Genomic DNA, 24,873 nt, shown 5'->3' with positions numbered 1-24,873 from the left:
ATTTGGAATCAAGGGTGTTAGTTCAAGTCCTGACTCATTATTATCCAAGTTACTTTGGAGTGAGTTTTATATCTATTTGTGTCTTAGATCTTTAATCTACAAAATCTGAGATAGATAACCAGTAAGGTTTCTTCCATTGTAAATCTATGGATTCAAAGTACCTGCTGACTTAACAGTTAAGTTATGTTGGAGAGCATAGCATAAAACAAAATTGATCAAACAAAAAACATAAAACAAAATTATGTCAAATTTGAAAGTTTTTGTAGGAAGCAATCAACCAACATTTAAATAAAATCAGCATTAATAACCAGCTTAAAATATATTCTAGTAATTTTGCTAAGAAAAACAATCCATACTCTCATGAAACTTATAATGCGGGAGACAATATCAATTGGCATATTTAAGATACAAAGAAAGAAGCTAAGTAGATGGGAAGTAGTCTTAGAGGAAGAGGAATTAGCATTTGGGCAGACTAAGAACTTTTACAAAAGTAGAATTTTAGACATTTTAAAGAAAATCAGGGTAGAAATCTGAGGTAGCAATTAAAGTATAGAGTATGGTATAATGCTGTGTTGTCAAACTCAAACAGAAGCAGGCCCATTAAATCATAAATCATGATCTCTGCATGTCATTTATTGACTTAAAACCCCATATGTTAACATTATCAATGTTCTATTATATTTTATTTATTGGAAATATTTCTCAGTCAAATTTTAATCTGGTTCCCATATTTAGTAAGCATAGGTCTCTCTGTTTGACACTCTGGTGTAGTGGGAAAAAAAGGAAGCTTTCAAGACAGAAAGATATGAATTCATGTCCTGTCTCTGACACATACTTAATCTCTCAATGCACTAAACAAAGTCCTTATAAAATTCAATGAAGATACTAATCAACATTGATAGAAAAAGTTTTGTCATCTATGAATTCCCTATGCTAATGTAGGGCTGGGCCTGAAATCTCTTTCCAATGTATGAAGGAAATTGTCACAAATACATGAAAACTAACAACTATTTCCTTATATATTGTTGATTAAAATATGAACCATGTTTTCTTTTGCCCTCCCAAATAATACTATTTTATTTTTTAATTACATAGTTTTCTATATTGATTTTGTAAGATTCTGAGTTCCAAGTTTTTTTTTTCCCCTTTCACCTTTACCTCCTCTCACCCTAAGACAGCAATCTGATATAGATTATAAGTATATATATATATATATATATATATATATATATATATATGTGTGTGTGTGTGTGTGTGTGTGTGTGTGTAGAGAGAGAGAGAGAGAGAATCATTTTAAACTTGTTCCATATTAAACATATTGTGAAAGAAAAATCAGAACTAAAGGGAAAAATCATGAGAAATTTTTAAAAAATATGAAAAAGTATGCTGTGATCTGCACTCAGTGTCCATACTTCTTTCTCTGTATGTGGATAGCATTTTCCAGTACAAATCTATTGGAATTTTCTTGGATGATTGTATTGGTGAGAAGAACGAAGTCCCAAAGTTGATCATCACACAATTTTACTATTACTGCATACAACTGAAACATGTTTTCAAAAAAAGAAATGAAAGCTATTAATAATCATATCAAATATGTTAAAACACACTTCTCATCCCTTTGAAAAGAGTAACGGATCTGGAGTGAGAGAGCCTGTGTTCAAATCCTTACTCTGATGTGTCTTACACATATATTCCAAGGCAGGTCATTTAAATGTTCTGAGTTTAATTTCATTGTTTTTAAAATAATAAGGTCTATTCTCTGACTTGCAAGATTACCTCTAGCTTTAAATCTATTTTTCTTTGTGTGATTCTTTCTTAGTAGAAAGATGGGCAGATTACAGATGTGGAATGTTGCATGCTCTCAGACATAATCACTATGTAGATATGGTCACTTTAATTTTTTATATATGAATGACTTCTATAGGTGGATAGCAATGAATGAAGTATAAAATGTTATCAATTAACCTTTCAAAATATGAAGTTGTGAATATCTTTAATATCAAAAAAAAGATTAGGATGTTTAAATATTAAAATATTCATTGCAAATAAGAACAAGGCACAGTAGGTTAGTTTCTGGATCTTTTCTCTCACTGCAAATTGATTATGATAGTGCTTTGTTATATGGAAAGCATCTTTGGTATCTTCATATGAATAATTCTTTCCTCAAAGAATATTCCTTTTAAAGTATCATAGCAAGCTAACATTGAGTTACATTACAGGTTATATCCGCTTCCTATATACTTTCTCTTTGTCTCTCCCTCTTTCCATCTTTCTGTGTCTCCCTGTCTCTTTGTGGATATATGTATGTGTGCAGTAAATAGGGTAGGAAAGGGGAAAAAGGGAAATTACACAAGATGAAAATATATACAGATATATATAATATATACACATATACAGATATACATAATATATACAGAATATATACAGATATATATAAGATGAAAATATAAATGTATACACACAAATATATAATCTGTGTATTGTGTGTACATATACATATGCACATCTAAACACACATTTATGTATAAATTAAAAAGGGAAGCCATTTTTTCTTAATAAATAAACCATATTCAAGTTTTATAATAGTTTTAATTATTGTTTTTGTAATTCAATTTTTTTAGCACATTACTGCTATAAAGTTTTGAGAATTGTTTCCATTATGATGTTAGGATGTTTGCAAAATTAAAATATAGGATTGGAAGAAATAACTATAAAATTAAAATAACAATTTTATGTCATTTTTATTGACAGTCACTGATATCCCTTTAGACATACATTAATTCAGATTTATCTCTAAATATTCTTACTATCAATATGATTCCAAATCCATAGAGCATTTTATCCAAAGCCAAGTTAGAAAGCATGATTTACTGACATTGTATTCTTTTGTGATTTATCCAAATTTCTTATTAAGCATTCTGCACCTCAAAAAGCATTATTAGGTTTACATTTCTGGAAATTTTTCATTATTCATATTTAAATTAAGTTCTTTGAGAAGGAAAGAAATGCAGAGAATTTATATCAAGAGACAAATAATGTAGCCAGTGACAAATCTCAGCCATTTTTTATTGAATATATAAATCATTTGAACAGTAACCAAACTGCTTAAGTAATATAGAGTTCAGCCATTATATACTTATGGGTGGAAGCAATTTTGAGTCTCTATAACATGACAAATTGTTCATTTAAAAGGGAGGTTATTTAGCCACTGGCATGCTGGAGGTAAGACAGAAGTTCAAATTGTTTATTTCATCATTCTGTTAAAATGAGAAAATAATTACATTTTACCCTGTGTAAGGTAAGCAGGTAAGACACTTCTGTGATGTGCATGAATCCTAATCAGATGGTCTCCACTAAAAAAGACCCTGAACAGAGTGCAAAAGAGCAGAGTTTTGTTTATTTAAACAGATTTCCAAATACAGGGTCAGAGATATGGGTAGCATGGCTACAACTTTATATAGAAAACATTATCTTGAAAACTAGTATGTTTTAAATCGTATTTAAATGTATCAGGGAAGCACACTATTTAAAGCAATGTCTCAGCAAATGAAAAATTTCCATAAAAATATTTTCCTTTCCAATTTGAATAATAAACTCTTAATTTATCTGTTTTATAAGCCTATATGTTGTACCATTATGTTTTCTTAAACTTTTTAATTGAATGCTCTCTTAGAAATTGCCTAATAATTTCTCTGAATGGAATAGAATCTCAGAGAAGATCTTCACAACAGTAAGGAATGTTAGAGTTAGAAGGGACTTCAGACAAATCCCCTTCAGACTTTACACCAGAAGAAGAATTTTTTATGACATTCCCAAGAGGTAGTCATGTAGACTTTACTTGAAGACCCCTAGAAAGAAAGAGGAAGCTTTGGAAACATATTATTCCACTTTGGATTGTTTATCATAAAAGGCTTTTTTTTTTTTTTTTTTTGCACTGAGCTAAAATTATCCCTTTGAAACTTTTCCCCCCTTGCTCTTCCTTCCATCCCTTAGACCAAGTAGCACAAGCTTAATAATTTTCTAATAACTACTCTTATAATACTTGAAGGCAGTTAACATATGACTTTGAAATCTTTTCTTCATTCTTGATTCCTTTAATTGATCCTTCATGGTCCTCTGGCTTCTGATCATTCTCTGGACACAATCCAGTTTTATAATGTACCTCCTAAAAACTGGAAGCTCAAATAGAACACAGTTCTCTATATGTAGCCTGACCAGTGTGAAATTACAATACCACTCTCATCTTCATTGTCCTGGAAACTGCATTTCTCATAGGCTAAACTCATGTTACCTTTTTAGTTTGCTATGTAACACTATAGAATCAGGTTGAACCCTACAAGTCTTTAAAATAAATTTACATGACCCTTTTCTTAGCCTTATGAAGTTGATTTTATGAAACTAAGTGGAAAACCATATGTGTTTATCTTTACAAATACAGTCATATTTAATTCAACCCATGTTTCTAGTCTACAAAGTCATTTTAGATACTAATTTTCATTTAGTACATTATCTATTCCTCCTTTCTCAATAATCTACAAATTTGATAAGGATTCCATTTGTTAGTAATTTTAAAAAATGACATTTTGACATAGTTTAAGTGACTATGTTTGAAGACTATGTTGGAAGAGATATCATAACCTTAAGTCATCTTTGATTACAGTGGACAAATCCAATCCTATTTCAGCCTTTATTATTCCTCAGTAAAATTTATCTGCTTCTTTCAAAGGTATTTTTGTATTTTAAAGCTCTTTATAATGTACTCTGAGGACATTTATCAAGGGTTTTCATACCTTTTGATGAGGAAATATTAACATTTTTCAGAACTTTCTATGTTTAATGCATAGTTATAATTTTTATTACTAATACAAATGAGTAATTCTAAACTTTCTAATAGGAATAAGAGAGATCTTGGGAGTCTTGTAGAGAAAATTGTAGGAGATGGCTCTATCCACAAAAGTATCATCTAATTATTATATTTTCTGATTCTATAAAGAAAATAATCAAAGAAATATTTATGCAATGCCATTCCTAGATAAATTTTTGGTTGTTATTGTTATTGTTATTTTATCATTCTTTACTTTTTAAATTTTGAATTTCAGATTCTCTTTATTCCTCTCAATCCTGAATCCACTGAAAAGGCAAACAATATAATAACAATTAGAAATGTGAAATCATGCAAAATATATGTTCACATAGGCTATACAAAAACAGAGTGAGACAATTATATTTCAATTTGCATGCAAATTTGTCAGTTTTGAATCCTTTGGAATTTTCATAGATCACTGTGTTGATCATAATTGGCAAGTCTTTCACAATAAATTGTCATTACAATATTGCTATTATTATGCATAATGATCCCCAGTTCTCACTCAACTTTGCATTAGTTCTTATAATTCTTGCCTTTTTTTTTCTTAATCCACCCTACTCCTATCAATTATTTTTTAAAAATATACTTTCTAGGTCATTTTAAAATGGTAAAATTGTCACTTAAATTATATTGGCCCTGTCTACCCATGAACAATTAATATTTTATTTGTATAAAATGTTTATATATATAGAAGATGGAGCCAAGATGGAATGGAACTCATCCAACCTCTTCTTGAAAACACACCAAATTCCTTTAAATAATGACTCTAAATTAATTTTAGAAAATCAGAACACCCCAAAAGATAGACTAGAACATTTTTAATTGAAGACAATTTTGAGCATCAGCAGAAAAATACTGTGACATCAGAGTGGGAGTCCAGGATGCAGTCCTGTTGCAGGTTGTGCCAGTGCAGCAATGGATTGGTCCCAACTTGCCCTTTGAATCCTGGTGGCTTCCAGACCTCTCAGTTCAGAGACACAAAAGAGAACTTGGAAAGATTTGAACTCAGGTCCTCCTGACTTCAGGGCTAAGGCTCTATCCACTGTGCCACCTGGCTGCCCTGACCAGAGGACTCTTGTCCTCTTGGCCTGGGGATGCAAAGGAGGACTTGGAAGATCAGTGGAGAGGGTCTTAGATACAAGCATGGGAGTTCTGCATGGAGCTCTAGCACAGAATGTGCTAGCACAGCCGCAGTCCCAACCCTAGTGGCCCAGACAGCAGCAAAGCTGGACTTTGTGGTAACACACTCGATTCCATTACTACAGTGTGATAGGAATATTCCTAACAGCTACAACCCCCCCCCCAAAAAAAGTGCTTGTATTCACACTCCTAGAATGATTTCTGAAAATAGCTGCACAAAACTCCTGAAGCTTGCAACAGTGTCCACTCCACCCTGGAAAGAGAGCCCTACTTTAACAAATAGTTAAAAACAAAGTAATAGCATAGGAAAATGAACAGAAAACAAAAAAAGAAAGTTTCTGACCTTTGAAAGTTATTATGGTGACAAAAAGAATCAAAATACACACTCAGAAGATGATAACAAAGTCAAAGCTCCAACATCCAAAGCCTCTAAGAAAAATAAGAATTGGGTTTAGACCATCATGGATGGGCTCAAAGGATACTTTAAAACTCAAGTAAGAGAGATAGAGGAAAAATTAGGGAAGTAACTGAGAGAAGTGCAAAAAAAATACCAAAAACTATTGAGGAGAAGAATGTCTTAAAAAGCAAAATTAGACAAGTGGGAAAAGAGATACAAAAGCTCACTGAGGAAAATAATTGCTTTAAAATTAGAATTAAGCATATGTAAACTAATGAATTTATGAGAAATCAAGATACAATAAAGAAACCCCCAAAATGAAAAAGGGGGGAACTATCTCATTGGAAAAAAACAAATAACCTGTCAAATAGAGCTAATTTTTAAATTATTTGGTCTACTTGAAAGTCATGACCAAAAAAAAAAAAAAAAAAGATTCTGGACATCATCTTTCAAGAAATTATCAGGGAAACTGTCCTGATATTCTAGACCTAGAGGTTAAAATAGAAATTGATAGAATCCACTGATCATCTCCTGAAAGAGATTAATTGTAGCAACTAACTTTTTAGTTGTGTGTTTGGTATTTTCCATGTGCAAAAAAGTTTAGTTTTATTACTTTATTCCCTATCCCATACAAATTGTTCTTCTAAGAGAATCTAAGAAACACAAGGCAAGACTTGACCTATAGGGCAGACATTTGGCTTGAGTGAAGTGCAAATATATCCAAGCCAAATCTGCAGAATCAATAAACAATAAGCCCTAGGGATAGCTGGGAAGGAGACTCAACCTTACAAACATTTATCTCATTAATAGTGTGAGGAAGTCTAATGACTGAATAGGAGAAGATTGAAGAATGTTCCATTGTTGTGAGATACTAAGTATATCTATACTGATTAGATGCCTCCTGCTCTGGGCGCAGTAGCAAGGGATCAGGGACTCTGCTGGTTGAGGGTACCAGGAAGAGAGATAAAAGAGTGCAGCTGTAGTTTTTATTCATCACAGAGATGCAGTAAGATCACAGGCAGAACATAGTTGTGAGGGGACTTTAGGCATGGATTAGGAAAGCAGAGCCCAAGATTTAGTTTCAGAACAGACTTCAGAAAATAATATTAAGAAGGATCTGTGGCTTTGGGAATTATTCCCCATATTTTAAGACTAGAGCTTGATCACACTGATATCTATTAAAAACAAACAAAATAAACAAATAAAAAAAGAAACAAACAAAAGAAAACAGAGGAAAAATCTAAATCATACATGATTAATATGGGGATGGAGAAAATTATGGTTCATATTCAGAGGAAGATAATGATGCTACAAAAGTCACTCATTTCAAAAATGGAGCCAAGATAGTAAAGTAGTCTGAGCTCTTCCTGGCTTCCCTCAAATCAGCACCAGATCAAGACTCTGAACTGGTTTTGCAGTGAGAGAACCCAAAAATATATGGAGTGTAACAAATTTCCAGCAGAAGATATTTTGGAAGAACTTCAGAAAAGATCTGTTTCAATCAGCTACAGTGGGAGGTGGTCAAGTGCAGGCATAGCAAAGGGATCTAGGGGCACTATGGTGTCTGCCCACCAGGGGAATCTACTAGGAGGTTCTTAGCTGAAATACAGCAGTTTGGCTACTCTATCCTGGTTCAAAAGCTAGTGGATCAGCAGAATTGTTGTGTGATATCTCACACAACTACAAAAGTGAGCCCCTAAATCCCAGAAGAAAGAAGGCTTGGCAAAACTCACCCAGCACAGAAAGGAATTCAGCAGAACCAGCCCCAGGGTAGTGTGAAACCACTGTTGCCTACAGAGAAAACTTGGGACAATCTCCCCTTTGTCCTAAGGGAGGGCCTCAATTTTTTAAAATGAGCAAAAAAAATAAAAACAACTGTGACATAGATAGCTTTTATGGAAACAGAGTTAGCAATTGCAATTGTGAAAGAATTTTCAAGTACATTTCTCTGGTAAGGCCTCATTTCTCAAACTTAGAGGAAACTCAGTCAAATTTATTGAAAATAAGTCATGCTTCAGTTGATCAATAATCCAAAGATATGATCTGTGCCCAAAGGGCTATAAATTCATGGATATCTTTGACCTAACAACACTACTATTAATATTCAATATTAAATATTGAAATAGATTTTCAAAAAAAGGACAATGACCTCTACAAAAAATTGTCATAGAAGCTCTCTTCTCAGGTAAAAAAGACCTCATTGGAAAACAAACTCACCTAGAAAATAGATCTAGGAGAGACAATGTAAGAAGTATTGGTCTTCATGAAAACCATGATGAAAAATTACCTATATCTCTTCTTTCAGGAAATCATCAAAGAAAAATGCCCTGATGTCCTAGAACAAGAAGGTAAATTAGTGACTGAAAAGAATCACCAAACACTTCCTGAAAGAGACTCCAAAATGAAAGCTCTGAGGAATATTATAGCTAAATTTCAGAATTATTATATCAAGGAGAAAATATCGCAAATAGCCAAAAAGAAATAATTCAAATATTGAAAAACCACAATCAGGATTACCTAAGACATAGTTGCTTCCACTTTAAAGGATCAAAGGGCCTGTAATCTGAAATTATGAAAAGCAAAGAAACTTGGATTGCAGCAAAGAATCAACTATCCAACACATTTGAGCATTATCTTTCAGGTTAGAAGATGGACATTCAATGATACCAATGATACAGGTGAATTTTATTTATATATTATGAAAAGACCAGGGGTGAACAGAAAATTTGATCTTCAAGATAAAAATAAAAAGGAAAAACTCTTGAGAATCCTATCACTGTTATAGGTATGATAATATTAAAAAAGAAAGAAGAAGAAAAAAGGGGGATTATACTGGAAGAAGAGGAAAATGAAGGTAAAATGAGGTAAAATACATCTCATGAAGAGACAAAAAAATATAAGTGGAGGAAAGAATAGAGGGGAATGAGCATTGTGAGAATTTTATTCCCATCAGATTTGGCTCAAAGAAAGAATATCAGACATATTTAGTTTCATAGAAAAAGTTGTCTCACCCTAGAGAGGAAAGTATAATAGAAAGGGGGAAAGAAAAAGGGATGCTATTTGAAGAGAAAACAGAAGTAGTAGAAGAAATTATTTTTCTTCAATCCCTTATTTTAATCCTGTGTATCTCTCTGTTTCAAATATGTTTCTACATACTGTGTAAGCAACATATTGAGGGATTCTTGTTCCTAATCTATTCTTCTATCCACTTCCATTTTATGGCTGAGTTCATCCCATTCACATTCATAGTTATGATCATTAATTCTGCCTTTCCCTCCATTCTATTTTCTAGTTTATCTTTCTCTTTATATTCTTCACATTCTCTAATGTCTGCTTTGCTTTTTTCCACTGCTTTCTCTGTCCTCTCTTTTTCATCCCTTCTTCATTTCTCTTATTCCCATTTCTTCCTACTGCCATATTGGGAAAGATAGATATCTATTACCAACTGAATGTATGTGAATGTGTTTGGTTATGGTTATGTGTGTTTCTTTTGTACAAAGAGTTTTCTGTCTTTGAAACAATTTAGTTGTGAGTGAATTTCAATCACTACTTTCCTGCAGTGCCTTCCTCCATCTCCCACATATACACTACTTCCCCCTACACTAGAAAAGTTCTTTTCTTACATGTCTCTTTTATGTGAGATAACTTTCCCCCCTGGTTTATGCTTTTTTCCACATTTATGTGGCCATGACATAAATATGTATTTTTCTTGCCAATATATCACATCAGTTCTTTAAAGGATTGATCGAAATTAGTCACACAACTTTCTCATTAAAAGTTTTTCATTAAATATATGTGTATATATATATATATATATATATATCTCAACACCTCTGGTGATAAGCCTGACTTGCCTAGACTAGTTCTTGGAAACAAGTTTGTACCAATAACTTTCCAACCAGTTAAAATCCATTAAGAGTCAGTACTCTGATAGTATAGACCTTGAGGGAAGGGTCACATACCACAAGTGTAATTACAGTGCAATATTCTTGTTTGAGTTATTGAATTAATTACAGATATAAGATAAAATGTTTAGGGCAAAATGATGCCATTCATTGAAAGAATCTATTTGAAAATACATATTATATATATATATATATATATATATATATATATATATATACAGAGAGAGAGAGAGAGAGAGAGAAAAGGAAAATAATAAAGCTTTTGCAATATATAATACTATATTATAAAAATTATTATTATCCCATAGGTCAATAGATACCATGAGTACTTTAGCATAATTCAAAAAAGTATATTCAGGTATATTTCCTATTGCAATTTAGGGCCATTGTGTTTTCAGTTCTTTTCTTTCTTTCTTTCTTTCTTTCTTTCTTTCTTTCTTTCTTTCTTTCTTTCTTTCTTTCTTTCTTTCTTTTGTTATCCAGATATTTAGCTCTTGGGAAAGGCTACCTCTGCACTATGTTCCAATACGCATCAATGAGATTATGAGATTCAATTCAGTTCAACATTCAAACTTTTATGAGCAAGCCAATAGAATATAAGTTCTTTGAATACAGGAAATATTTAGAGCTGTTTTTTTTTTTCACTTTGAATTCCCATTGTCAGGTACATTTTTTTTAAATCAATAAGAATTTATTAAATTCTCTCTTCTGTGACAGAAGCTGTGAAAAGATTCAGAATATAAATTTTAAAAAATGAAAAACTCTGCTTTTGAATGACATCACATTCCAGTGGGGAAACACTGGGTATTCTATTTGAATATATACAGAATAATCTATCAATGAATCAATCAAAATGTATTAAATACATACTATATATCACAAGCTATGTGCTGGGAATAAAAAAAGAGACAAATGAGCATTCCTGACTGCAAGGAAGTCTTTTTTTTTTTAATTTTATCTTTAATTGATAGACTAAAACAAACATTTAAATAATATAATAATAAAAAGATGATTGGACATAAATCTGCAAATCTATCATATACAATTTGCAATTCTTTTCAAATATACATGAAAATCATCTAAACTTCTCTCCCCCCCCCCTTTTTTTTCTTCTCTCCCTCCCATTGGTAGGTATAATCAAAATGTTAGTTTTGCCCAAACTAATTTATATATTGTATACCAATTACCAAAAATATTTTACTGAATTAGAAAAAAATAACAAAATTCATTGGGAAAAAAATATCAAGAATATCAAAAGAAATAATAAAAAAGTATAAATGAAAGAGGTTTAGCAGTACCACACATTATAAGTTATTATCTGGTGCTAGCTAAGAAATTGAAAGGTAGAGCAGTGGAATAGAAAAGACACACAATTTAAAGCAACATAAAAGCACAATAACTCTGGATTTGACAAGTTAAAAACTTAAAATTTTGTAATAAGGATTCATTATTTTGTAAAAATGTAGGGAAAAACTGAAAAGTAGTATGGCAAGAGTGGGGCATGTTCCATGACCTCACACCATTTGCAAGGAACTTACAATCTAATGAGAGAGACAATATATAAATAAATATACACAAAACAACCTATATAGAGTGAAAAAAAGAATTAAAAGAGGCATAACACTGAAATTAAGAGAGATTAGGAAAGGCTTTTTGTAGAGTGTATTATAATTAAAAGTTGTTAAGAAATATTTCCTGTAATGTAATGTTCTCTATTCAGTTTTCTTGTGGTCTCTGGGGCAGCCTTCTTTTCAGTTCAGAAATCACCACAAGAATAGCCAGGTGTTAAAGTCCAAAGTTCAAATTCTTTATTGTCTCCTTTCCTGGGGCTTTCTTGAAGGGCTTCCAGAGTCTTGGTTTCAGAGGAGAAGCTAAGGGGGAAAGCCTTGCCACCACAATGCTTTGAGATGGGATGAATGAATCTGGCTTTGAGTCCCTCGACTTGTGCTTCAGCCTCCAGCCACCACAAAGGTGGACGATGAAATAAATCTGTCTCTTCTTGGCTCTGAGAGTTTGAGCTCCTGCCTCCAATTTGCTTGTCTTCTCTGGCTCCGAATCTGGCTAAGTTTGTCTGAGCTTATATACTCTTATCATAGGTGTAAATCTTGTAGAACTATATTAAGTACTAAGTACATGTACTGAACTAGATAACTATTAAGTATCATGCTAAACAACCATTGTCTTTATCAAGTCCACTGAATTAGCACATTTTCAGAATCCTTGTTTCAAATTCAGAGTTCTGGCCCATAACTCTGTAAAACGTGAGGCCTGAATTGGGATTAAAGAAGGTAGAAAACAGAGTTGAGGAGAGAGACTATTTCAGGAATGGGAGGGAGCCAGAAATTTTCCAGAGTAGAGAGATGGAGTGTTTTGTTTGTGGAATATCAAAGAAGCTAGTGTTACTGCAAGAAAAAGTTATTAGTGGGGATAAAGATATAAAAGAACTGGAAAGTTAGGATGTGGCTAGATTACTGAATTTCAGATAGACTTTGATGCTGGGGGCAATAAGTAATCACTGGAGTTTAATGAGTAGGAGACATGGTTGGAGTTGTGCATTAGGAATATCATTTTGATGGTTGAATGGAGGAAGGATCAGAATAGAAGAAGCATTTAAGTAGGCAGATCCATCAATAGACTTTTACAGTAGGGCATAGGTATTAGGTGATGAAAACCTACACTACTATGGTGGCAATGTCAAAGGAGAGAACAGAGTGAATTCAAGAGTAATAAAAATGGGATAAACAGGCTGCAGCCACATATTAGATATGGGATAGGGGAGTGAGAGATAGTGAAGGGCTGTGGATAGCACCTAGGGTCTCCTGCTGAGTGGCTGGAAGGATGGTATTACTATCTATGGTAATAGGGAGATGAGGGGGAGAGTTTAGAAGTAAAGATAATGAATTCAATTCTGGATATGTTACATATAAGATGACTTTTGGACTTCCAGTTTCAGATGTTTGAAAAGAAATTGGAAATGTAGTTATATACACATGTATGTATGCAGGCATGTCTAAGAACTCTTTTACAAAATTTGTAGATATAATCTCATTGCCTTCCCACAGGGGCTCTGGGAGAGATGCTACCATTATTGTGTTTTTATATGTAAGAAAACTAAGAAAGGGAAAGATTAAATGACTTTCCCCAAACCGCATAGCTAGTAAATATCTGAAATCAAATTTGAGCCCAGGTACATCATTTGACCACTATAGAACTGTCTGTCTCAGCTTAATGTATTGCTCTACATTACAGAGCCAGTTAGTTGATTCAACAGTTAGGTAAATTAGTATTTTCTCTTTAATTCATGATGATAACAATACTAATAATTATAATAATTATAATTTTTAAAATGCTTTGAGATTTGCTAAGCTTATCTACTTAAACTTCTTAGATGTCATTTTGAACCTCAGATTTTGTAATACAAAACATGTTTTACTTTTTATTGTTAGTTTTGTACTTACATATTATTTTTCTTAAATAAGATGTAACATTTTCAGTTATAGTAATTGTGTCCTCGGGCAGATAGGTAGTACAGTAGAAAGAGTACCACACCTAGAGTCAGAAAGACTTCTGAATTCAAATCTGGCCCCAGAGTTATGTGACCCTGGGCAAATCATTTACATTTTTCTTTCTCAGTTTATTCAACTGTAAAATGAGGTAGAAAAAGAAATGGCAAAATACTCTACATTTCATGAACAGTAAGACAACAATTGTTTCTTATGCCACATTGTTAGCCAATTGCCTTATACATGTTAGGCATTCATTTTGTTAGTTAATGATGGATCCCATTTATATAGTAATTAACAATCAGCAAAAAACATGTTATTCATAACAAGACAACTCACAGGGTAGCTAATATGTGTCACTGTTCCCATTTTCCAGATGAGAAACTGAGTTTGTATTAAAATTAGAACTTGTCAGGGTAGCCAGATTCCAATTCTATCAACTTTCCATTATGTCAAGATAGCTTATAATTCCATAAAAAATAACAAGTGTAAGTTATGCTATCATTTAGCATGCTTTTCTGTTTTGAAATGAAAAAAAGGATTTGAGAGAATAGACAATTTTCCTCAATTATTTATATATTCATCAATCATTTACATATTCTATCTGGAGGTAGAACAAAAGAAACCATGATCTCTTTAGGTCTCTTTAAATTCTAAAGCCAGAATTTATGATTTGTATATTTGCATAAATCAATTCAAGGGTCAATAGGTAACTGAACTCAAGGGAAATAAACATCCCCATTGAGATATAATGGAAAAATCAGTAACAATTTCTCAGATATAAGTCCTAGTTGTAGGCTTTAAAGCTTTATACAAAAAGAATACAAGTTGCTATTCAGGCTTTCGAAGAATGAATGAAAGCTCCCTGGCTCTATTCCTACATGATTCCCCTCAATCTACAGAAGTGACAGATAAATAACCCTTATAAGGCAACAGATCAAAAGTACTTAAGTATAGATGAAAAGATGAAATGATGCAATTCTTTGTTATGGGATTTGGTCAGGAGGCAATAGCAAATCTAAGAGTACAAGGTTAAAAAAGCCAAAAAAATGAAATAGAAGGATTGAGAGTTCACTAGTAAACAATTCTTGGACCACTGAGAATGAATAGGGCAAAATTACAAAATTTTTTGCCCCTTGTATTTAGAAATCATTCCATATCAACAAGCAAACATACAACAATAACAAAGTCAGCCTTTACATAGGAAAGTGATGCATCTGAAGTCAATTCCAAGACTATATCTAGATTGAGACCTACAGATCCTTTCTATGTCATTACCTATTTTTGGCTAACTGCCTTTGAAAAAAACAAAGGAAGTCTGACAATTTCTATGGAATTTCAGCGACAAAGGCACACTAGTGCTTGAGCATTAACTTGTCAGGAGCAGGAGCTAATTCAATGAGTGAAGAGCTGAAATGGAAATTTAATTTTGTTCCTCTTCAGTGGTTCATAATTTGCATCCTGATGTCACTTGCTTCCCTTTTTCCAGGATGAATATACTCCTGTACTAACAAATAGGAAACAGAGAAGATGAGCCCAGGGTTATTCAGGTGTTTAATTTTTACACTGATGGGAAAAGATTTGCCAACTGATTATACTATGGCAAAACTAGTCATTACTAAACCACCAGTAATCCTTTTTAGTAGTTCTTTCCTAGAAGTCACCCCTCCCTCCTGTAATCTTGTAGGATATTTCATTAGTTACTAACTTGAATTATAGCCATTTTATATCTGTACTAGCCCACAAGAGATCAAGCTTCTTGGGAGTACCATGATGTACTCCATTGTTTCTTAAATTCAGTGAGTCTGTTAACCACAGTTGTAAAAGGAAAAAAAAGTGATCTATTTCTTTTCACTAATATCTAAATTGAAATTCAGCTGACCTTTTCATTATTTAAAAACATTATTTTGAAAAAGGGTTCATAGGCTTCTCAAGACATGCAAAGAGAGAAGACTTCTAATGGGTTGTGAATATTAGACTTGAATGTAAAAGACTAGATGTCACATAAATGTTTTTTAATCTAAAATCCTGACTTTCACCCTCAATATCTCTCTGACTATGCATAAGTCACTTAACCTTTCTGAAAATCAATTTCCTCATATTTATGAAGGGTGGTGATGATATTTAAATTATCTGTTTCAAAGGATTATTGTAAGAACATATTGATAACTTTAAAAGCACTGTGTAGAGATAAATTTGTATTATTATTGTGTTGTGGGTTTTGTTTTTGTTGTTGTGTCAACAGTTCTAGCAGAGTGCCTTGAATAAACTCTTAATAAAAGCTTTCTAAATTGTTTGGAAGACCATTATAAATTTTAAATCTTGAAATCCATCACTTCTATTTAAAACCAAATGGCTCAGACCAATCCTCAAAACAGTCTACATCCCATTAGAGCCAAATGACAATGGTTCATTCTCTTTTTCACTCATATCTGTACAACCTTTTTCAATGAGGAAAAAATGTGTCACAGAAAAGTCCTTCTTCCTTCTGTCATTCTAGGAAGAGAGAAGTCAGAATAGTGACTGCTGTATCTTTTGTAACTCGTGAGAAAGGGATTAACAAAGAGAAACAGGTTGTATATGCTGACAGTTTTCATCATTTATGTAATAGGGATGTAGTCACTCAAGGGTGTCTGAGACATGAAGGGATTCTGTCAATTTCTATGAAATGATCCTGAAGGTCAACATACCCATAAAGAATGGGAGACTGCTTATGAGATAACAAATCTACATAGATATGCTACAATATAAAATAAAATTGGGTTGCTGTATAGCCAATTGGAGTTTCATTCTTTCCCACCTAGAGGCTCTTAAGCAATCCCTAGTGGTTATAATATATCTTAGGATGAAGCTCTTTAAGAGCTATTCCTGATGGGAACCATGTTTTGGAACATGGCAAATATCTCTGCAGGTACCTGTCTAAGCAACTGTCAGTATTATAAAATATTTAAAAGGCAGATGTGATTCAAGGTTATATATCCAATAACATACATATCTCATTCAAAACACAAGATACTAAGTTCTCATAAAAATACAGCCAAGGGGAATCCTCAACATCTTTTTTTTTTGAGGGGAAAGAGGGCTAGCATAGAGGAGGCATTAGGCTATTGGGACTCAGAAGTAAGAAACAGGTGTCAACCCCAAATTTCAGAGCACTATAGGGAAAAAAAGCCAACCTTTGGAACCCATTTACCAAGTAGAAAAACAGCTGCTTTACTGCAAATTAAGGCAGGATCTTTTTTTAAAAGTCCTGCTTGGTAATAGTGCCTTCATATTCATTTATTAATAAGTTCACAGATTGTAACCTTCTTAGAAATTCTTTCAGGAATGCCAAAATTTAAAAGTTATAGTAATAGATGAGCAAATGTTCATTTGCTGAGGATTTATAGGGAGAATTCAGAACACATGATGGAAAAAATAACAAGATTTTTCAGTGCAGATCTCTTTTACAAGCTTGCCTACATTAGAGCAATTTTTCCCAGTGAGAAAGTTGCCTCTTCTGTCTCTTGGGTATCATTGAGGACACTGAATTGTCAATTTACTTCATGACACCATGGAGGTCTATATTAGTAAATATATTTCCCAAAGAGCCTAACTAGTTTCTGGAGAGCCTTTTATATGGTGTAAGACTGACTTTCCATATGATAGGGAATTTTGTTAAATTTTCAGGGCAAAAATTACTTATCCCATGCAATCATAACAGAGAACTAGATGGATAACAGTTGTAACAGAAACTTTAAGTAATAGGGAAAATATATGCAATAGATTAACTTAGAGAAAGTTTGTAGGCAGGAAAAATTATCCTGAATGAGACACAAAAGGAATAGTTCTTTTAAAAATTTCACTATACTTTTAAATTATACATATATACATATACTAAATATACACATATACTTATATATGTATACATATGTACTCATATGTATATATACACAGGCAGATACATATAGGTACAAATATGCACATATACTTAATCTATTTAAGTTTATAATTTCTTATATAAGCCTCTTTTTGTACATTTAAATATTTGTATTTCCTATGATTTTTAGGTTACCAATTATTAAAAAAGAAGAGCAAAAGAAGGAAGTATACTTAGGAATCACACTTAGAAACACCAGCTATTGGGAATCCTTCATCACATGAGTATAAGTGACTAAGATTTTGTAAGGCTCTGGACAGGGTTGCTCATAGATGAGAGTCATTGTTTTCCAAGAATTCTGCTGTGAATCCATGTTTACTTTGATCTCAGAATGAGACTTTATTTTTTTGAGAAAAAAAGAAGAAAATTTCCAGTGGTTTTCTTTTATAAATAAAATAAAATAAGTTTTATTGATGGTTTCTATTTCTTCTATCACTATAATTATCCTATGTATTTTTCCATATTTTTCTAGTAACAAAATCAATTGTTCAAGGAATTTCTGTGGTGATTATAACTAATAAAAAGTAAACATGTGTTTGAATGTCAGAAATGTTTGTTAGTGTCACAGAATATATATTTCCCCAAAGAGACTGGACTCTACAAAAACTGTGATGTGCTTACACTTCTACTCAGGAAAGAAGGCTTTAATTAAATTATTAAAACTCTAAGAGATTTAAGTATGAGGTGAAAATTTCACTATGAATTGTTTTACTCATGGATACTTGTCAGTATCCTTTAGTGGCAAAAGCTGGGAGTCAGAACACTTAGATTTTTTTTCCTGTCCTCTAATAATAATTTAACTTTGTGAACTGGGACAAGTATTCTTCAATCTCAGTGAACCCCCTATTGCCCCATCTGTGATATGGGGAAAATCACCTCTGCCCTGCCTCTTTAAGAGTTATTGTGAGAGCCATATAAGATAATGCATTGGAAAGCACTTTGAAATGTTGAAAGTCTTATACAAATATGAGAGAGCATTATTGCCATTATTAATCACATATATTTCAAAGGAGAGACCATGGGGACTGAGGGCAAAGATTCTATAAAGATCACTATTGCCTCTTAATCAAAGAGAAGAAAGATTCAAGAAGACTAAAAATTGTTCTCAGCAAGAGATTTCTTGAACTATTTGAACTCTACTGTTCATCATTATTCCTATGTAACGATAGAAGAGAGGGCAAGAGACCCACAGTTGTTGGTAGAGAGTGTGATTTCTGTTAGCATGGGAATAGCAAACACTGCTGTCTGACTTGTGATTTTCAAATATTCTACCTTTCAGGTGATTGAAAGCAATGTGGCCCAAAAGGTCACAATACTTTATCCTACTGCAAACCTCTTCAGGACTGGCCACTTGGCTCAAACTAAATGGTTTGAGAACTATGCTTCAAACTGACTGAGGGAAAATGTCTCATTTCCTGTAGTGCTGAACCACTGAGAGAAATATCTGTTTCCAATATGTTGGCAGATGTAAAGAGATTCATCTTTAAAGTAACAAGAATTGCTATGGAACTGGTATTTAACAATAGTAGGAATAGGATGTTGAGTTTTACTTCTTGTGGTTAGGTGAGAGAATAGGCATTATTCATTAATATCAGTTTCTAAGAGCATGTATGAACAACATTTACTGTTGTTGTATATGTATTTTATTTTACATGATCATGGGGACCATTACAATCCCATTCAGCGGCCACATCAAAAGATTGAAATGAATTTTGATTTTCCAGGACTAGACAACTAGACAGTTCATCATGTCCTCTTAGACAGGGAAGGCTTTGAGTATGAGTCTAGAAACAGATTACTTTCTGTTTGAGGGACCTAATTAAATAAGGTTGAAACTAGTTACAAAAAACTAGCCTCTTGGTTATAGGTTATTTTGTTTGTTTTGGTGATAACTCATTAAACCATCTAATAAGATGAGACAGAGTTCTCATGATCTATGTTAGTATGTGTGTTTTTATGTGTGGAGTTGATATACAAAACCTGGCCATGAAATCATGGGATCCCCACAAAGCACAGAGGATAGATCCCTGGGCCAGGAGCTAGAAAGATCTGATTTTAAATCAGGCCTCATATACTTACTAACTGTGAGACATTGAATAGTCACATAGCCTCCATTTGCTTCTGTCCTCATTTATCAAAGAAGAATAATGATTGCACCTAGTTTTCAAGGGCATAATATGAATAGGAAACCCACAGTTTTTAGGAGATATTATGATATACTGACAACTAGGTGACATGGTGGCTACAGTGCTGGGCCTGGAGTCAGGAATAATCATCTTCCTGAGTTCAAATCTAGTCTCAGATACTTACTGGCTGTGTGATCCTGGGAGTCACATAACACTCTGTCTCAGTTTCTTCATCTGTAAAATGGGATGGAGAAGGAAATGGAAAACCACTCTAATATGTCTGCCAAGAAAACCTCAAATGGGGTCACCTAGAGTCATGTGTGACTGAAAATGACTGAACAACAAAAGCAATCACCATCACCACAAAAAATCATTATGATATGATAGAATAAATTCTTTATTTAAATGGATTTAAATACCTATTTTTCTCTTTATCATTTGTGTAACTTTTGAAAGCTATTTCTATGTCTCTGAGCTTCAGTTTAGTTATTAGTTAAAGGAAATATTGGACAAGATGATATTTAAAGTCTATTGTCCATCCTGGTCTATAATCTAATCATCTTGTTAATAACAGTGATAGTAACTATCATTTACAAAGGTTCTAATGATTTTCACACTCCCTTACATGTGTTTTTGATCTTCACAAAATTTTTGGAAGTGGATGCTGTTATTTTACAAATGAGGAAATTATGTCTCAGAGAAATCAAGTGACTTCCCCAGGTTTATATGACTGGTGTCCAATGTAGGACTTGAGCTCAGGTTTTCCATTACTCTAATCACTGAATCACTTAGATATTTTTACTAGTTTTGATTTCAACCCAACCAATGCTATGTGATTCTATTGGATTATTATATGTATATTACTCTCTCCCTCCTCACATAAATCTTCAGCAAAGTATTTACCCTACATTCTGGGGTCTTTTAAAAAAATATTCTATTACTACATAGACACTTATGTAATACTAAGGTTGCCCATATGATACTGCCTATTTTGCTTCATAATTGAATTCTGTGCTTAGTCATACAAATTGTTGGTGGGACTTTTGTTTCTTTTTATGAGTAACTCACTGTTAGTAATATACTAAAGCCCACCTACGACCTTTCCATGCTTTCTTTTGCCCTTTGGATCTATTTCTAGAATATGAAAACTTGTTACCTTAGGTAAACATTCATAAAGCAGAAGCTAAGTAAAAGGTGAGACATATTCATTAGAGAAAAAAATCAAATTGCCAAACTTTTTTTTATTCTTTATCAAAATAAATCTGATTTTATAAAAATCCATGGTTATTCTCATTGCAACTATTAATGATTCATATAAGAACATAAGAATTGAGAATTTTCTTAGATGTACAATTAGTTCTCTACCACTTAAAACATCCCAAAGTGATTCTATGTAATAATTGAATTAGATTAAAATTTTAAATTTCTCTTCACACTTATTTTAAAAAATGGGACAGAGCACTTTGGTTTCTTTGCAGAGATAGAGGACTATGGGTATGGGAGAGACTTTTTTGACATATTGATTAGTTTGTCTGAACTTTCCATGTTAAATATTTTTGTTATTTTTGTGATCTATCGTAAGGATTGAAAGGCTAGAAGAAGAAGAAAGGCAAGAAAACAGGTGAGAAAAGCAAAATTAATTTTATAAATTGGTCAAAGGCAAATGCATTTAATCTAAAATATTGAATTAACGATCAAAGAACCATTCATTTTTACTATGGTGCTTGTTTTTAATTAAAGAGTAAACATGAACAAAAAGAAAAAAATTACATGCATAATTGTAACCATTATACTCCATTCATTTGCCATTCAAGTTACTTAAAGCTGCAACAGAATAAGATGAAAATTCCTGATCACTTACTCCTGGTTATATAATCAAAATAAAAATGGACTTAATTACCCCTACAATTAAACTTTCTTTGGTTCTATATTCTATATAGTGTTTTACATTCCTAAGCCCTTGCTAATTAAGAGAAACAAATCAGTTATAACTGTTAACACTATGCCAAATCTCATTGGTATGGAATTCTCCTCATTAATGGAGATAAAGGCCCTGCCCTGCATTAGGAACATGGTTGAGTTGAAACAGAGAGCTCCAGCCTTTGCCAGTGCTACTTTTAGACTCTTCAGGTCCAGTTCCCTTTGGGTAATCATCACACTTTGGGAGAAGAAATTAATTCTGACTTCTTTTAAGCCATGCACAAGAATAGCACTTCTCTGCATATGGGACTCACCCTTCTGCTATGTTGCATTGTTCAACTTGTGTTATTGGGTCTCCTTGGGCTTAAACAATGAAAAAGATAGTAATAGACGAAAGGGAAATTAGATTTTCTCTTTTGAATCTGAATTTCTTTCTCTGAGATGATAATTATGTATCAATAAAATTTTTTGAAAATGCATTTTAATTAAAAATGTAATATTGGGAGGGTACTGTGATTATGTGCATTTTTACAGTTTGTGCCATGTTTGTATATTTATTAGCTATATTTACTCATGTAAGAACTTATTCATGAAGCAAATTGCTCAAGCTCTTAATAAGCACACTGCTAAAATGTTCATATCCTGCCCATTTTCAAAAGCTTCCAGGCATGATTTTGAAATAATTAGCATAGTGGAAGTGTCTAACATGAGAATAGGTAGCATTGCAAACAAAATGGCTAAATAGTTTCTTTCAACAAATTTTTCTAAACTAGAAACCTCAAAAGAAAAGATTTATGTACCAGCTGCAAAATAATTCATAAGATAAGAAGATAAAGTAATGTAATAAGTTCAAGGCAAAACCTCAATTGACACTGGAGAAATTTTAAAATTTACTGATCATTGAATGTCCCCTTCCCTCTCAACTGACACCAGAATTTCTGCTACAATGAGCATGGGCTAACTTATAGACTTATAACTCAGTTTCTTATTATAAAGATCCCCCATTGCAAAAATTGCATGAATTTTCCACTCTCATCCAAACCCAGAAATGCTACAAAACAATGATTTTGCCAAATGGTAAAGAAAGAAGTAAGGTACAAACACCATGGGAGAAAGACCAAGAAAGACTTGAACAGGACAAAAGATAAGTGGAGTAAACAGATTTAAAGGAAATGGGATTAAATATCCAGTTAAAACTAGAAATTGGCTATCAGTTACTTGGATTCTAAAACTTGAGTCTGAAATTGTATCAACGTCAACTCAGAGAGCTATATGTAGCAAAGGAAGAGGGATAAACTAGAGAGTAAGGATTCACAAAGTTAAATGATGAGGAACAGAAGTAAAAAGCCAAAACAAGAAAATATGTAGAGAAAAAGTCTGAATAAAATACAATTCTCAATTTGATAAGCCAACAAAGAAGATCATAAAGGAAGAATAGGGAAAAATGAGTAAAAGTTCAAAATAATTTTTAAGCAAATATAAATGGGAGGAAACAAACTATTATTTTCTGTTGAAAGATAAAATCCCGATTGAGATTTCAGAGGTGATGAAAAATGCTAATCAAATAAATAAGAAAAAAAGAAAATATGAAAGAAAGGAAGAAAAGAAGGAAGGAAGGAAGAAAGGAAGAAAGGAAGAAAGGAAGGAAGGAAGGAAGGGAGGGAAGGAGGGAGGAAGGAAGGAAGGAAGGAAAAGAGGGAGGGAAAGAGAGGAGGGAGTGAGGAAGGAAGAAAGAAAGGGTTGGAGTGAGGAAGGAAAGAAGGAAGGAAGGGATGGAGGGAGGATGGAAGGAAGGAAGAAGGAAAGGAATGAAGAAAAAAGGAAGGAGGAAAGGAAGGAAAGAAGGAAGGAAGGAAGAAAGGAAGGAAGGAAGAAAAGAGGGAAGGGAGGAAGGAAGGAAGGAGGGAAGGAAAGAATGTTTTACCCTGAAAGGATGAAAATTTTTCACAAGATATATAAACTGTAGACTGGACTTCTCTCCACAAATCCTGAAAAATAAAATAAACATTGCTGCCTTTTCATTTATTTTCTGAAAAACTTTTTTTTTCATTTCATCATTTTTGCATATCAAATTTGTAATTCTCTCTATTCCAGCTTCTACTACTTTGGAGAAAGTGTCCATTATGTTACAATTTTTTTTCCTATGTTGTTCTTTATGTTTTTAATTATGGACTGAGATATCAAATTTCTGTTCTAACACAGTTTGTTCTGATAGGAAGCCTCCTTTCACATCTGCCTCATACTTTCAGGGCTCAATATTGCAGTAGATAAGGGAGGATGTGTTTGAAGCCATCTCAGGGGATGGGTCCTCAGAGGCCTTCTGATCTGAAGACTTTACCAGGAGGACAGAGGACAATGGGGGTGTATGTGACAGTTTGTATACATCTTGCTTTTCTTTCCAACAAAATTTTATTTACTTATTTTTTTTAAATAAAAGCCTTTTATTTTTTTTTATTTTTATTATTTTTTTATTTAATAGCCTTTTATTTACAGGTTATATGCATGGGTAACTTTACAGCGTTCACAATTGCCAAACCTCTTGCTCCAATTTTTCACCTCTTACCCCCCACCCCCTCCCCTAGATGGCAGGATGACCAGTAGATGTTAAATACATTAAAATATAAATTAGATACACAATAAGTATACATGACCAAAACATTATTTTGCTGTATAAAAAGGATCAGACTCTGAAATATTGTACAATTAGCTTGTGAAGGAAATAAAAAATGCAGGTGGGCATAAATATAGGGTTGAAATTAATTAATTTTATCATCTCCCAGGTTCTTTCTCTGGGCTGCTTTCATTCATTCTCCCATTGAAATAATTTGGTTAATCAGGATGGCCTCCATAATTCATCATATAGTATTTTGTTAAATTATAAAATTCCTGTCCCTATTTCCTAATATTCGGTAATCTCCACCTTTCAAATATCCTTTTGGTATTTTTGCAAAATATTTCATAACATTATACCAAATTTATTCACATTTCTAACATGGACATATTTCATATCCATTTCAGTCCTAAAAAAAGGGCTCCACAAACATTCTGCACTACGGGTCCCTTTCCTTCTTTAAATCTTTGGGATAGCCCACTTAA

This window comes from Sarcophilus harrisii, chromosome 2 (genome assembly GCF_902635505.1).
Source record: "Sarcophilus harrisii chromosome 2, mSarHar1.11, whole genome shotgun sequence".
Lineage (NCBI taxonomy): Eukaryota > Metazoa > Chordata > Mammalia > Dasyuromorphia > Dasyuridae > Sarcophilus > Sarcophilus harrisii.
The sequence above is the reverse complement of the archived record's forward strand: the minus strand, read 5'-3'. Positions refer to the sequence as shown.